At 49.3% G+C, this 16,432-nt stretch overlaps 1 protein-coding gene across 1 annotated transcript in view; it reads left to right on the top strand.

Moving 5' to 3' along the window:
* PM20D2 (peptidase M20 domain containing 2) overlaps window positions 1-16,432 on the top strand; it is a 421,619-nt gene that overhangs the window by 81,992 nt on the left and 323,195 nt on the right. The window lies entirely within an intron of this gene.

The raw sequence follows: 16,432 nt of genomic DNA, 5'->3' as shown, positions 1-16,432 counted from the left end.
GGGGTTTTGGCTTGTTAGGAAATGTTCGGTGAAATCTTTTGATTAGGCGAGGAGCGTGGACATATTCAGCAGGTTCCCAGGATCTCTCTTGGGGACCGTAGCCTTTCCAGTCAATTAGGTAGAATAGTTTAGATTTGGAGATCTTGGAGTCCAGAATGCTTTTGACTTCAAACTCGAGTTCTCCATCCACTAGGATAGGTTTTGGAGATTTGGTTAGTCGGGTTTGAGGTTGCACGGGTTTTAATAGAGAGACGTGGAAGACCGGATGTATCTTCATGTGCGGGGGCAAGTCCAACTTGATCGCTACTGGGTTTACTATGGTAGTGATGGAATAGGGACCAAGGTATCTTGGGTTGAATGTGCGTGGCCCTTTTAGAGATAGTGTCAAGACTCGCTCCCTTCGCTCCCGTTCCCGCCACTTGGGGGCATGTTTTGGGGCTTATTCCTTGCTGGACATTTCCTCCGAACCTAATGCCACAGTGCTGTAATGAATTGGGAGCGCTAAATCCCTATTTTCCAAACTACTTCCCTTCCGGATCCATTCCAGGTTTTTGGCAGCCAGCATGCTTCTTTAACCAAATGACTGTGCTTCCCAGAATGCCTGGCCCACTGCTCCACCTCCACCCTTGCAGGACAAGGTTGGGTGGAGGATAGGCAACACCTGTGGCTGCAGGTGCAGCAGTCAGCACACCTGAGGCGTGTGCTCGTTAAACAGCTTTAAAAGCCTCAGTCTCACTTCAGTCCAGCGCTGGTCATCGTTTGCAGTGTTCCTGTTTTTGACTAGTCCCTGGTTCCTGGTTCCTTGCCTTTGTACCTACTTCCTTGTTCCTGTTTTCTTGTTTCCTCCGCCCTGAATTTCGGATTCATGCGCTAATTGATTTCTGCTCCCTTGATTTCCCTTTTTGTCTTCCCCTGTTTGCAGGCAGCAATTCTCAGTGCTTTCCCCTTTTAGATGCAGCCCAGTTTGTCTGTGTTCTATATTTCTTTGACTCTGTCCTTTGCTGCTGTTACCCATTTGCCTTAGCCTTCCTCTTAGTTTAGTTTCCTGTCTTTTCCTTGGAGGGGTAGGGAGAGTTTGCATAGGTAATTTCGTTTTTCCCTGCTCCTGATCCTTACTTTCTAGAGGATCCATTCCATGTTTTCCATTGCACTTCTGCATCCATTTCCCATTTGATCATTAGGTGTGGTGTGTGGTGGTAGCTAGCTCCTGTGTGAATGCTTATGTTTTCCCCACTAGTTTGTTATCCCTATTCCAACTTAGGTATTTAGTTTCTGCAGCGGATCACGCTCCGCTGCCTTCCAGTCTCCGCCCTTGTCCTGCCGGGCTCTCCACATTGCAGCGGATCTCGCTCTGCTGCCTTCCAGCCTCCGCCCTTGCCCTGCGGGCTCTCCACATAGCAGCGGATCTCGCTCTGCTGATTCCCAGCCTCAGCCCTTGTCCTCTGGGCTCCCTGCCCGGCAGCCTGCCTCATTCCGGCTGCCTTCAGCCCTTGTCCTCTGGACCTCCCTACTTCTCCCATTGCTGTTATAGCCTTTCTGGGTCCCAGATTCATCAACAGGATTCGTGGGCTAGCTGACATTCAAGAGGTGTATCTCGTCCTCGTGAGTACAGTTCCTAAGTTCCCTTATGTAATACCATCAAGAGTGTTAGTACACAGATCCTGTCATTGCTGGCCCTCCACGTGGGTTTAGCGCTGTCAGTACCTGTAACAGCAATTGGGGGTAAGGTGCTTGCCGACTTTCCTCGCGGTCAGGTGCTTACCCCACATCCCTTTTCATATATTGGTTTTGATGTCACACTCTATTTTGCACTCCTGGGTTCTAGCATACCTGAGTCGTTGTTCCTGGGTGCACATTTCCCTTGCCATATTCGCTGCCTTAGTACTCGCCTGACTAATCCTGACAGTATGACCAGCCCAAAATTCCCATTGAATATGGCAAGTTTAAGAAAGAAAGGCAGCAAGGCCTCTAACAAGTTAGTACAGAAAGCTTCCCCTACATTTACCTGTGACAATCAAATCACTAGTCTTGGCTTAAATGAACTCCTTGTCACGAATGGGCATTTACGAGCAAAGTATTTTTCCCATAGGATGGCACATCCTACATTGCCTGATCCTAGTTCGATCTTTTGTTCTGATCCCGATTCTATGTCAGCGCAAGCCTTAGCCGCAGAAAACAACACACTGTTAGACTTATTATACAAGAGTACCTCTGTTGTTGAACCCCATGATTCCAGTTGTGCTTCACCTCAGATAGAACAGTTTCATGGTACAAACATAACGAATGGAGGGGTTCCTTGCATAACTTCAGTTTTCTACCCTCAGTCCAAATACTTCTTTGCACAAGTACATACGGTAGTCCCTAATGTCAAGAGGTCTAAGGTCAATAGATTGCTTAAGGGTAACACAGACCAAGTTAGTATGAGAAAGTATAAATCTCAGAACCTTAAAGCAGTTGAGGACAATGCACAATCGGTGCACATCCAGATTGCTAGTGCAGGATCCAGCCCTGATGCCACTATGCCTCCCCCTGTGCCTACTGATAGTGATGTACAGTTAATGCAGGGCATGCTAAGAGCTAAGCTTGAGGAGTTAACACAAGAATTCATTTCTTTACAAGAGGAGAATAAGATCTTGCACGCATTCCTGAATACACCTCAGACTTTATCCATTGATGTTGATGAAGTGAACACAGTTCAGCCCCTGAGTGCAGAGACTTTGGTAAACCATGATAATTGCCAATATGTTAGATCTATTGGAAGTGAAAGTCTTTCTTCTAGCACAGCGCTCAATCTGGGCACAGTTTCTAACAATTGTTCTGCTGATTGTCAGGGATTGCAGTTAGCTGAAGATTTACAAGCCACTCCTTTACCTATAGTTTCCTGTGTAGCAGTCTGTCATAATTCGGAGCTAGCACACATACAAGCTTCTGATCTCCAAACACAATACACAAAGGTGGCATACACAGATTCAGTCACTACAGTAGGCTTAGGTCCTGCTCTTGATACAGCTGCTGAGACTGAAGTAGATGTTAAAGCTGATGTGGAAGACGATCTTACCTCTGGGTTCACTCTTCCTTCTGCCAATTCTGATCAATACGAACAGTCAGAGACAGTACAGATTTCATGTTCTGATGAACTCATTCCACAGTATACAGAACCAAAAGACCAGCAGGCGATTCCTGAACTGTTGATTGTTAATCTGCCTCTTTCAGAAGCTAAGACAGAGGAATGGACAATTGACGAAATCCTGATTAACAGAGACTTTACTATGGTGATTCCACTGGTTGATTTTGACTTCCACAAAGAAAGAGACTCTGTGTCACCCACTAAAGAAAAGGACTGCAAGGGTACAGTTCAGTCCTTGGTTACTGGAGCCAAGGAGTCTAATGCCCTAAAGGTGCCCTCCATTCCTGAGCCACTAATGTGTCTATCAACTTCTGAGACTTCTGTGTGTCCTCCTACAACCATTGACTCTTCTATGATCCAATCCACAGCCCTGCAGTCATCTTTGGTACACGTGTCTTCAATCAATGAACCGCTGCCATGTCTGCCATTTAATCAAGAGCCTCCACCATGCACGGGGTTAGTCCCAAAGACCCTGACATGTTTGGATTCAGCTACCGAGATGGCTCCAACTCGCATGCCTTCAGCTTCAAAGTTTCCTCTGGCCTGCCTGTCTTCAGCTACAGTGACTCATCCAGAAGATCATCCTTCAGCCAGAGAACCTCCGGTAGTCCATCATATGTGCATGTCTTCAGTTCCAGAGTTTATTGCTTGTTTGCCTTCAGTTCATGATACACCGGTATCCTGCTTAGCTTCGCTTCCAACATCAGAGGTATACCTGTCTACACCATCAGATCCTGCTATATTTTCTACTGCTCCAGACAGTCCTCCTGAATCCCAAACATTTACTGTCGATGAACGTTTAGATTGCCTTTCTTTTGCTTCAGGAGGAGCACCAGAATGCCTGCCTTTTCCACAAGACGATTCTCCCAACTGCTTCACTTTAGCATCAGAGCCTCCTAAAAATGCAGCATCAGAGTTTGAGACTTTTGCCAGCTGCCGCTTCAGAGTCATCAAGCTGGACCAAGTGGTGAGTCAGAACCACTCACCTGGGTGTGCACAGGGGGTGGTGCAGACCGGCGTATTACCTACAGAACTTGTGCAACAGAATTCCGCCAAGAAGCACCAGTTGGGTGCTAGTAGCCAAAGGAAGGGAACGACTGCTGCAGTTCAAGATGTGTCTGTTATTGCTCCTTCTGCGAGTGTGCCTGAAATACCAAGTACTGTGTCTATCACTCCTATCAGTATGCCAAACGTCCCTGCTGTTGTATCCAACGTGCAACAAGGTGGCTACACGACTGTCACCAGGAGTACCAGCCTCGTACAACCCATGGGACTTCCAGGCATCCAAGGCGTAGAATATGTGCAGTCAAACCTTAATCATTTTCAACCACAAGCCTTTTCCCAGATGGATGACAGAAAAAGATCTGAACCTCTACCTCAGCCGCCACCTTCTCTAATGGCGGAACATGAACATTTCCTGAAGCCAGCAACTTCCTCACCTCCCGCATGTCCGCTCTCGGCAGAAAGGCTAACAGAACTTCTACCATCGTCTAAGGCAAGTTGCACCAGCCTGCCTCCCTCCTCAAAGACTTACAAGGGTCCACTCCCAGTGACTGAGCTTCCTGGACCTTCCAACTCTGCTCCAGGTCCTGCAAGTTCATGCCTTTCTTCGAACCATGAGTCTCTTCCTCACCAGAAGTCACCGTTTCCATCAGTATCACCTCCAAAGACAACACACTCCTATCATGGAAGCCCATCTGCCTTTGCCCACAAGCCACCATTTCCATCAGTGCCACCTCCAAAGAAAAAGCACTCCCATCATGGAAAGAAGAAGTCTCGTACGGGTGGCGGGCACCCGAAGAGGGCCGTAGGAGGGGGTATACTGTCAAGACTCGCTCCCTTCGCTCCCGTTCCCGCCACTTGGGGGCATGTTTTGGGGCTTATTCCTTGCTGGACATTTCCTCCGAACCTAATGCCACAGTGCTGTAATGAATTGGGAGCGCTAAATCCCTATTTTCCAAACTACTTCCCTTCCGGATCCATTCCAGGTTTTTGGCAGCCAGCATGCTTCTTTAACCAAATGACTGTGCTTCCCAGAATGCCTGGCCCACTGCTCCACCTCCACCCTTGCAGGACAAGGTTGGGTGGAGGATAGGCAACACCTGTGGCTGCAGGTGCAGCAGTCAGCACACCTGAGGCGTGTGCTCGTTAAACAGCTTTAAAAGCCTCAGTCTCACTTCAGTCCAGCGCTGGTCATCGTTTGCAGTGTTCCTGTTTTTGACTAGTCCCTGGTTCCTGGTTCCTTGCCTTTGTACCTACTTCCTTGTTCCTGTTTTCTTGTTTCCTCCGCCCTGAATTTCGGATTCATGCGCTAATTGATTTCTGCTCCCTTGATTTCCCTTTTTGTCTTCCCCTGTTTGCAGGCAGCAATTCTCAGTGCTTTCCCCTTTTAGATGCAGCCCAGTTTGTCTGTGTTCTATATTTCTTTGACTCTGTCCTTTGCTGCTGTTACCCATTTGCCTTAGCCTTCCTCTTAGTTTAGTTTCCTGTCTTTTCCTTGGAGGGGTAGGGAGAGTTTGCATAGGTAATTTCGTTTTTCCCTGCTCCTGATCCTTACTTTCTAGAGGATCCATTCCATGTTTTCCATTGCACTTCTGCATCCATTTCCCATTTGATCATTAGGTGTGGTGTGTGGTGGTAGCTAGCTCCTGTGTGAATGCTTATGTTTTCCCCACTAGTTTGTTATCCCTATTCCAACTTAGGTATTTAGTTTCTGCAGCGGATCACGCTCCGCTGCCTTCCAGTCTCCGCCCTTGTCCTGCCGGGCTCTCCACATTGCAGCGGATCTCGCTCTGCTGCCTTCCAGCCTCCGCCCTTGCCCTGCGGGCTCTCCACATAGCAGCGGATCTCGCTCTGCTGATTCCCAGCCTCAGCCCTTGTCCTCTGGGCTCCCTGCCCGGCAGCCTGCCTCATTCCGGCTGCCTTCAGCCCTTGTCCTCTGGACCTCCCTACTTCTCCCATTGCTGTTATAGCCTTTCTGGGTCCCAGATTCATCAACAGGATTCGTGGGCTAGCTGACATTCAAGAGGTGTATCTCGTCCTCGTGAGTACAGTTCCTAAGTTCCCTTATGTAATACCATCAAGAGTGTTAGTACACAGATCCTGTCATTGCTGGCCCTCCACGTGGGTTTAGCGCTGTCAGTACCTGTAACAGCAATTGGGGGTAAGGTGCTTGCCGACTTTCCTCGCGGTCAGGTGCTTACCCCACATCCCTTTTCATATATTGGTTTTGATGTCACACTCTATTTTGCACTCCTGGGTTCTAGCATACCTGAGTCGTTGTTCCTGGGTGCACATTTCCCTTGCCATATTCGCTGCCTTAGTACTCGCCTGACTAATCCTGACAGATAGATATTTGGTGGATAACCAGACTTGATCCCCTACTTGATAGTGAGGGGCTTCCTTCCGATGTTGATCTGCTCCTTTCTTGTATTGTTCTTTAGCCCTTTGAAGGTGAGAAACAGCTTCCTTAAAGGCTTGGGTGATTGTAGAATGCAGGTAGTCTACTGCTGGTGTTTCAAGATCTTGGAGGGGATCCAACTCCGAGGTTCGAGGGTGACTGCCGTACAAAAGAAAAAACGGGGTTTTCCCAGTTCCCGAATGGACAGAGTTATTGTAGGCATACTCGGCTATCCAAAGGATATCTTTCCAAGTTTTTTCAGTTTGTTGCAGCATGCAGCGTAAATACTGTTCCAGAGTTTGATTGGTCCTCTCGGTTTGTCCGTCGGTCTGAGGGTGGTGACTGGTCGATAGTCTCACATCAATTTGAGCCGACCGACAGCAACTTCGCCAAAAATGAGAAATAAATTGACTACCTCGATCCGAAATTAGAACCGAAGGAAAACCGTGCAGTCGGACGATGTTTTCGAGAAATTCTCGGGCCAGAGTTGCTGCTGTTGGCAAGCCTTTGAGCGGAATGAAATGCGCCATCTTGGAGAATAAGTCTACGATTACTAGAATCGTATTGTATCCGGAGCATGGAGGTAGATCGGTGATGAAGTCCATAGAAAGCGTATGCCAAGGGCGAGGTGGGATGTCAATAGGGCGTAAGAGGCCTGCTGGTCTTTCCTTTTGACTCTTGTTTTGGGCGCATACTCCACAGGACATTATAAAGTCTCTGATATCTTTTTTCCAAGACGGCCACCAGAAGTAGCGCTTGATCTTTTCTGAGGTCTTGGCTATACCGGGATGACCTTCCATTAAAGAGTCGTGATAACAAGAGATTACTTTTTTCTGTAAATCTGTGCTGGGTAGGTATAATCGTTCTTGGAAATACAATAAGTTGTCCTTTACTGCAAAGTCCTTTCCCTGCAGATGGCAATTCTGTATGTCTGCTGGAGTTACAAGTTGCCTGGCTTTATCCTTAACTTCCTCTATGGATTCTGTGGCGATTACACCCAGAATTCTTTGTTCGGGAATGATTGGTACAGGTTTAGGGTTGACCAAGTGTTCTTCCACTCCCATCCGAGAAAGGGCATCAGCTTTACCGTTCTTTGTACCAGGTCGATAGGTAATTATGAAGTCAAACTCGGCAAAGAATAATGCCCAACGGAGTTGTCTAGAGGATTGGGCTTTTGCGGTCTTCAAATATTGCAGGTTTCGGTGATCCGTAATCACAGTAACGGTGTGTCGGGCCCCCAGCAGATAATGCCGCCAAGCCTTAAAGGCAGACTTGATAGCCAGAAGTTCCTTGTCAGTAATCGTGTAATTGATTTCAGGAGGCGAGAATTTGCGGGACCAAAATGCCACGGGATGCAACTGATTGGTTACCGGGTCCTTTTGTGATAGAACTGCCCCCTTGGCAAGGCTTGAAGCATCAGTTTCCACGATGTAGGGGAGTTCGGGGCGAGGGTGTTTTAAGATTGGTGCAGAGATAAATTTAGTCTTCAAATCCTGGAAAGCTTGTTCCGCCTCGGTAGACCATTCAAAACGTTTGTTTTTCTTTAACAAGGCAGTGATGGGCTGGACTATTCGAGAGAATTCGGGGATAAACCTGCGGTAAAAGTTAGCGAAGCCTAACATGCTTTGCACACCTTTTACGGAGGATGGTGATGGCCATTTGAGAACTGCATCGACCTTCTTTGAATCCATACGCACTCCGCCAGGTGATAATATGAATCCCAAGAATTCAACTTCAGTCACGTTGAAAACACATTTTTCCAACTTAGCGAAAAGTTTGTGTTGACTCAATCTTTCGAAGGACCATTTTCACGTGTTTCCGATGTTCAGATTCCGATGAAGAATAAACGAGGATGTCGTCAATGTAAACAACAACACATACATCTATGAGCTCTCTGAGGACATCGTTCATAAAATATTGAAAGGCGGCCGGGGCATTGCAAAGTCCGAAGGGCATGACCTGATATTCAAATAGCCCATACTTGGTGCGGAAGGCCGTCTTCCATTCATCGCCCTCTTTTACTCGTACCAAGTGGTAAGCTCCTCTAAGATCCAGCTTTGTATATATGCATGCTTTTCTGACTTGGTCCAGGAGTTCAGGGATCAAAGGTAACGGATATCTATTCTTAACGGTGATCTGGTTCAGGGAGCGATAATCGATACAAGTTCTAAGGTCTCCTTCCTTTTTTGGAACGAAGAACAAAGCTGAAGAAGCAGGGGACTTGGAAGGACGAATAAACCCATTTGCCAGGTATTGATCCAGGTATTGTCGAAGGTGAAGGTTCTCAGGCTCGGTGAGGGCATAAATTCTACTACAAGGAGGAGTAGATCCAGGTATCAGGTCTATCTGGCAGTCATAAGACCTATGAGGAGGTAGAGAGTTAGCCTGAACCTTCCGGAAAACATCTTGGTATTCTAGGTATTCGGGAGGTAACTGGGGAGTCTCTGAAGAAATTGCGGCCAGTGCAACACCAGGTGGAGGGTGACAAGTAGAGACACATTCTGGAAACTGGATCGTTCTTGCTCGCCAATCGATCAGAGGATTGTGTTTCTCTAACCAAGGTATTCCTAGAATAATCTGAAACTGAGGGGCCTTGATCACATCGAACACGATCTTCTCATGGTGTCCATCTTGACTTACTAGCGTCACCTCTTGAGTGGTATGCGTTACTGGCCCGGAGGCTATCTCCGTACCATCCACCGTAGTAATGACGTCCTTTACAGCCTTGGGACAAAGAGTTAGATTCATCCTCAAAACCATTTCATGATCCACATAATTGCCGATGGCACCGCTGTCGACGTAAGCTTCAATTGCATGTAATCGATCCGGATTATCAGGGCTAATGAGGACCATAGGTATCACGAAATGCGAGGTCACGGAACTGGTTTTCACGCTCGGCAAGAGGACCTCTATTCTTGTCGGGCGAGGTCGTTTCCCTGCTCAGAGTTTGTAACTTTGGTAACTGCAGCTCCTACTGCCTTCTTGGCAGGTTTCACCGGACAGTCTCGAAGAAAGTGCCCTGAGTTTCCGCAATGTAGGCATAATTGCAACTGTTTCCTCCTTTCCCGCTCCCTTTGTGTTAGAGGACCTTTCAGACCCCCTATTTGCATGGGTTCCCCGGAGTCTACTCCTTTGGAAGGAGTTGGCGGTTTGGAAAATACTCGAGCATCAAACTTGGAACGATCGCCCTTCCTGTTCTGCAGCCTGTGATCAATTTGAACGACCAAGTCTATATAATCCGAACAGTCTTGTGGGGGATTCACTACTTGGGCTAAAACGTCTTTGAGCTCTCCACGTAGACCTCTATAAAACAGCGTAATCCTTTTGTCCTCAGGCCATTGAGTTTCCACTATTAGTCTATTGAAAGATGCAATATAAGCCAAAAGGTCTTGATTACCCTGTCGCAACGAAAGAAGCTCATTGTCCAAGGCCTGCCCCTGTGAATGTCTTGCGAACAGTTTTTCCATACTAAGCTGAAAGGCTTGAAAATCATGGAGAACCGGATCATCTTGATTAACTAGAGGGATCGACCAGTCTGCCGCATTGCCACTAAGGTACGAAAGTACAAAAGCTACTTTTGCTTGATCAGTTGGAAAGGCTGCTGGCCGGCATAAGAAGTGCAACCGGCACTGATTGATAAATACTGCAAACCTCTTTGGGTCACCAGAAAATCGTTTGGTACGGAGCCAGAGGTACATTCCCAGGTAGGTTGATCTGCACTGGATTCATAGAGGATGTTGATGGAAGATTTGCCCCTGATGCGGGTAACGGGGTCTGTCCGGCTTGTGACTGTAGCACTTGTCTAGCAAGATTGTCTGTTCTCTCCTTGGAAATAATTAGTTCCCTTCTTAGAGCATTCGTTTCCTGACGAGCTGCATGCACTTCTGCCCTTAGTTCCCCAAGTAACCGGGCTAGGGGGTCAGTATCCGAGGTTTCCATAGCGCCTGGGCGAGAGTTTTGCGGTAGGCTTTGCGTTCTGTAACGCTCACCTGATTCTCGCAGAGGCACCGGTCTTGACTGGGCGACTACCGTATCTTCAAAGGTGATGTGTAGCACCCGGTTGGCTCTTTGGGCTGGACCTCTGTGCACTGTATGCCTGACGTGTAGAGTAAGATGTCTGCAGATAGAAAATATGGGGTTAATGAACTGGGGTTATTGGGGTGTCCCTATCTCTTTCCTCTTCTCCTCTCCTGTAGACCCCCAAAGGTTAACGCTCTCACCTTAGGTAAGTGAATGCCGAGCTCTCCATCTGCCTCGTGGCAGGGTGCTGTAACCAGTTTCTTCACTGGATAGGTAGCGCAGGCCTCTTGACTTCAGAGGACTGCTGTCCGTCGTTTACTGCACGAACGGTAAGTTTCGAGTCATTCAAATGTCTTTAAAGTCTTTAGTAATGATGTCTCTTGTTTTGCAGGGTTCCGGCGATGGCGGATGACGGGCTGAAGTGAGTTAAAGATGGAGCCCGTGTGATGAATAGAAGCGCCTGGAAGCACGTAAGTAAGCGCTTGTTGCCTGCTTCACTATGCGCTCTAACTGTCTTTTTATTTTGCAGGTACGAGTTCGGAGCGGCTGCAGGGTGCCGGAATACCCACTGGATTAGATGTGGAAAGGAGTAATGGCACGTGAGTATTAAAGTTCCCCAATGTCTTTAAACGCACCTTGTTTTGTCTTTCAGATGCGGGATGCAGCGCCGAAGGCCTCCGGAGCGTACGAAGAGTAGGTAAGCCTTTGCCTTTCAGATGCCGGAATGCTAACCTGTTCTTTCTTGTCTTTATAGGTGTTGCTGAAGACTGGATTCAGGATGGTAAGCCTTTGCCTTTCAGATGCCGGAATGCTAACCTGTTCTTTCTTGTCTTTATAGGTGTTGCTGAAGACTGGATTCAGGATGGTAAGCCTTTTTCCTTAGGCCCAGGACCGGATGCAGAAGACACAATGAGCGTTCTGCTGCAGAGGTTGCAGAATAACGCAAAGCAAGATTCATCCACCGGGTGTGGTTTAAATAGCCTCCTGTAGTGCTTAGGTGTCTCCTTCCACAGCCACGCCTAAGTAAGAAAAGAGTTCCTGGTAAGAAAAGAGTTCCTGCCTTCCAGAAGAGTTCCAGTGTTCTGAATCTAGGGAGTGGCTCCAGCCCCACCCAACAGGAAAAGTAGTTCCAAACAGAAGAGGATCAGAGGCTCAACTGGCAGGCAAGTAAGCAGCATGGTCTGCTGAAGGTAAGTCCACCCAAGCATTATGAGCCCGGCGCTTCCAGCGCTGGGACTGGGCATATTTATGAGCCTGGTGCCACTGGCGCCAGGACTGGGTCCAAAAGGTCCCAATTGGGACTGGTTGGCACTCGGAACCTGGGTTATGGATCTGCTTCCAAGGGAGTTGGGAAAACCCTGACCTTTTGGAAGCAGAGATCATGACAATAGGTTTGGGAGATAGGACAGTGGACTATCTTTCTTTTGACTGACATTCTGACACTATCCTAACTTTTGTTTCAGGCAGGGAAACCCCTCTTAGTTATAGGGATATAGAGGGTTCCACTTTATTTCCTTTCAACAAACGTTTATGACCAGAGAAATGTCACCTCTGTGTTCCGCATCTAGTTTTGCACCCTTACACCACTCCTTCAAGATATCTGTGTTTTTGTCTCTGGTTACGCTACATAAGCAATGACTGGGATTGCCCTAAATATGGCAACCTGCCAACACAAGTCTTGCCCACAGAAGATTTAGAGGCATAAAGGTAAGAGGGAGGGAGAGAGGGAGAGAGAGAGAGAGAGGAAGAGAGAGAGAGAGAGAGAGAGAGACAGTAAATGGGAAATGAATGAATGATCTGTTGGCACAAGATATGGAAGCCAAGATGGGCCTAGTGTGCCATTTCAATCCCCGGCCAGGAATATGAAATTGAGCCGAAGAAGACCCATACCTGCGTAGTCTGCCCCACTAACTGAGCAGGCCTAGGGACCCACCCCGGCGCAGATTTGGAGAGAAGCGCCCTGAGAGGACTATTGGGAAGACACCCGCAACAGAGCTTAATACGCACCCAGGACCCCGGTGGCAACTCGCTCCATGGCACCATCGGACACCCAGAGGGCCTCAGAGAAGCCCGAAATACGGAGGCCCCACCCGCACCCACACCCACAGAAACACATCCAGAAGTCGGGCGTTGCGGGTGGTGTCCCAACGCACATACTCCCGAGCAGAGGGCGCCGTGACACAGACCCAGCCAACACGAAGTGCCGCACGAGCCCAGGAGGTGGAGGTGGTGGAGGGGGAGGCCCAAGGATCATCGTAGTGCGGTTCCTTCGCTATAGAGAGAAAATGGAGGTTCTAGAGAAGGCAAAAAGGCTGGGGAGCTTCATCTTTGAAGGGGATGCAATCAGGATCTACCAGGACCTGTCTACGCTCACGCTTACCCGCAGACGAGAGTGCTGTCCACTCACTCAGTGGCTCACCAGCCAGGACATAAGATACAGATGGTCGTTCCCATTTGCCCTTTCCTTCGAACGAGCCGGCGTAGACTACAGAGTGATTAATGGCAAGGAGGCCTCACAAGTGCTGCAAGTGCTCAAGGGGGACGCCCCGGAGGAAGGAAACGAGGAGGGCACACAGGCATTACCAGAAACCAGGAGAGTACCGGAGGGCCCCTGGTCCACAAAGAAGAAGAGAAATGGCAGGAGAAAATTCAAGAAACCAAACACCCCAACGAGGAATGAAGGAGAGGACTAGGTGAATAAAGACACTCCCTCAGGGCGTGCAAGGGCAATAGTCAAGCAATCCTGGCCGGGGACACAGAGTTCACCAGGGGAGCTGCGGTGGACGGACGTACATCCACCCTGCTGGCTTGCCTGTTGGCAAGCGTCGTGAACAGGGGAGAGAGGAGGGAGTGGGAAGGGGAGGGAATTGGGGGTAGGGGTTCTCGGGCTCAGTATGGATCCAGCTTCAAGAGGGAACAGAGCAGCTCCCACTGGACCGGGAGGACGACAAACACAAGGCAAAGACCCAATGGCAGACAATGAGAGGAAGGGCCGGGTCGAGACACTCAGGATGGGCTCTCTCAATGTGAAGGGGCTTAACTCCCCAGCCAAGTGCTCCCTTCTGGGGAGGGAAATGAGGAATGTGGGAGTAGATGTTCTAGAAACTAAACTAGAACAGTGAGGGGCGAGGAGAGGGCCATTCCAGGACCGCATGTGGGCCAGACCTTCTGGGCATCCGGCCACACAAAGAGAGGTGGAGCCGGAATCATACTACACAGGAACCATAAGCTCACTGAGGTAACTTGGTGGGGAAGGGCGGATGGGAGGGCCATGGTGGTGTCAGGCAATTTGCACAACTCCAGAGTCACCCTGGCGGCCATATACTGCCCCAACGTGGGTCAGATGGAATTAATTCAAGAAGCCCTGGGAGAAGTGATGGCCAAAGCGGAAGGGCTCCTTCTTCTGGGTGGGGATTTCAACATGTGGGTGGATCGGGAGTTGGACCACAGTGGGAAGACCATCCCGCCAGGCAGTAGAGGGGGACGACCGCATGGGGGGTTCCGGGACCTAATGTGGGAGCATGGGTTGGTGGACATATGGAGGGAGCTACACCCAATCAGGAAGGGTTACACTTTCTATTCTGCAGTCCATGGCACTAGGACGAGAATAGATTAGGTTTTCACGGAGCACCAGTATATGAGTAGAATAGACGCTTGTGAGGTCCGCCCAGTCAGCTGGTCGGACCACGACCTGGTCTGGTCAGACATTAACATTTCAGGCCTGAAACCCAGGGAATCCCTATGGAAATGCAATGACTTCCTACTTAGGGACGCGGTTTTTAAGGAGGAGATGACAACGGCAATCAGAATATTTTGAGCTGAATGATACTGGAGAAATTAATCCGGAGATAGTATGGGAGGCGGCGAAGGCGACCTAGAGGGGTAGGTTGATTAGTGAAGGGGCATCCAAAAAGAGGGTTAGGACCGTCCTGGCTCACAGGTTGAGGTCAGAGATACTTTTACTGGAGAGGTCGGAAGGGAAAGGGGAGGAAGAGAAGGAGAGGGACCTGGGCATTGCAAGACGGAAGAGACAGGAACTGAGGGAATTGGAGATGGGCAAAATTGTAGTGGGACTCCAACACCTGCGTCAAAGATATTACGAAAAAGGCGACAAGACTGACGCCATGCTGGCAGCGAAATGTAGAGGCCAGCGAGCGGACAGATAGGTGGCAAGAATTGTGAGTGGGGGTGAGGGGGAAAGATCGGATTCGGAAGGCATAGCGGAGAAATTTGCTGGTTTCTATGAGACCTTATACGGGAGGGAAGGGGAGGCAGAGAAGGAAACACTGGAGGCATATCTCAATGGGGTCACCCTCCCCATCCATGGAATTCCAGAGGTGTCCGCCCTGGATGCCCCAATAACAGACGAAGAGGTGCTTAAGGCAATATCGGGTCTGAAGCTGGGTAGGGCCCCAGGAGAGGATGGGTTTACTGCAGGCTTTTACAAGGCCTTCTCGGGCCAACTGGCGGAGTTCCTAGCAGGTCTATTCTCTAACATAATGACGACAGGAAGAGCTCCCCCTTCATTTGGCAAAGCATTAATCACGGTGATCCCGAAGGAGGGGAAAGACCCGGCGGACTGCCAGTCCTACAGACCAATCTCTCTCCTGAATGTGGATGCAAAGCTATTCACCAGGATCATTGCTACAAGGCTGGACGGCCATATGCCGGGGCTTATCCACTCTAATCAGGTGGGCTTTATACAGGGGAGGCAGGGGGCGGACACCCTTCGTAAAACTCTGCACCCTATGAGGGAGGCAGCACCGAGGGGGGATAACCCGGTCCTGGTGTCCATCGATGCTGAAAAGGCGTTCGATCGGGTGGACTGGGGGTTCCTACATGGGGTACTCGAGAAACTGGGTTTTGGCGAGGGTATCCGGCAAGCTATCAAGGCCTTATACACAGCCCCATCAGCTTTAGTCACGGTAAACGGGCGCTTGTCACGCATCTTTAGCCTTCAAAGAGGGACTAGGCAGGGCTGTCCCCTCTCCTCGCTCCTGTTCGCCATGACCATGGAGATACTCTCAGAATACCTCAGAGGATCCAAGATGGTAAGGGGCATTGAAGTGGGAGACCGTACCTTTAAACTCGGTCTTTATGCAGACGACATTCTGTTACATCTGAGGGAGCCCTCTAGGTCAGTCGCCTTGCAGGTTATTGGAACAGTTTGGACGTTTCTCAGGTTTCAGGGTAAACGTAGGCAAGTCAGTGATCTTTCCTTTTGCACCAGATACGGATAGAAACCGGGCTGCACTGACTCCCTTGGGCCTTCAAATCTGCACTGCGGGGATAAAATACCTGGGGATCAACATAGTTAGACCCAATCAGGATTTGAGTCATGCAAACTACCCCCCACTGTTTGATAAATTATTCAGGGACATGGAAGGCTGGGGGAAGGGGAAAATATCGTGGATGGGAAGGATAAACGCCATAAAGATGAATCTTCTCCCCAGGGTACTATACGTCTTTCAGATGCTCCCACTGGGGGCCCCAGAAACTTAACTTAGAGAAGCCGAAAAACGCATAACAAAATTCATATGGCAAGGCCAAAGACCCAGAATAGGATACGAGACCCTCACCCTCCCCAAAGAAAGAGGGGTGGTCGCCTCCCGGACCTGCAGACCTACCACAGAGCGGCCCAACTAAGGGCACTGGCCCCCCTCCTTAGAGAGGACCCCAACAAACAATGGGTCTACCTCGAAAACTTTCACCTGCGCCCAGTCACAGTAGGCGAATGGTTGTGGGTTCCATTGAAAAAGCTCCCAAAAAGGGTCAGGGACCACCCAATACTGGGAACAATGTGGAAAGCGTTAGCAGGGAAGGGAAATAGAGAAAAGGTGACCACGTGGCCCGCGCCACTGAGCCACATTCTAGCCAGTGCTAGA

The sequence above is a fragment of the Ambystoma mexicanum genome, chromosome 4p (genome assembly GCF_040938575.1).
Source record: "Ambystoma mexicanum isolate Mex_15411 chromosome 4p, UKY_AmexF1_1, whole genome shotgun sequence".
In the NCBI taxonomy this organism is placed as follows: domain Eukaryota; kingdom Metazoa; phylum Chordata; class Amphibia; order Caudata; family Ambystomatidae; genus Ambystoma; species Ambystoma mexicanum.
This window is presented reverse-complemented; position numbering and strand designations above follow the sequence as displayed.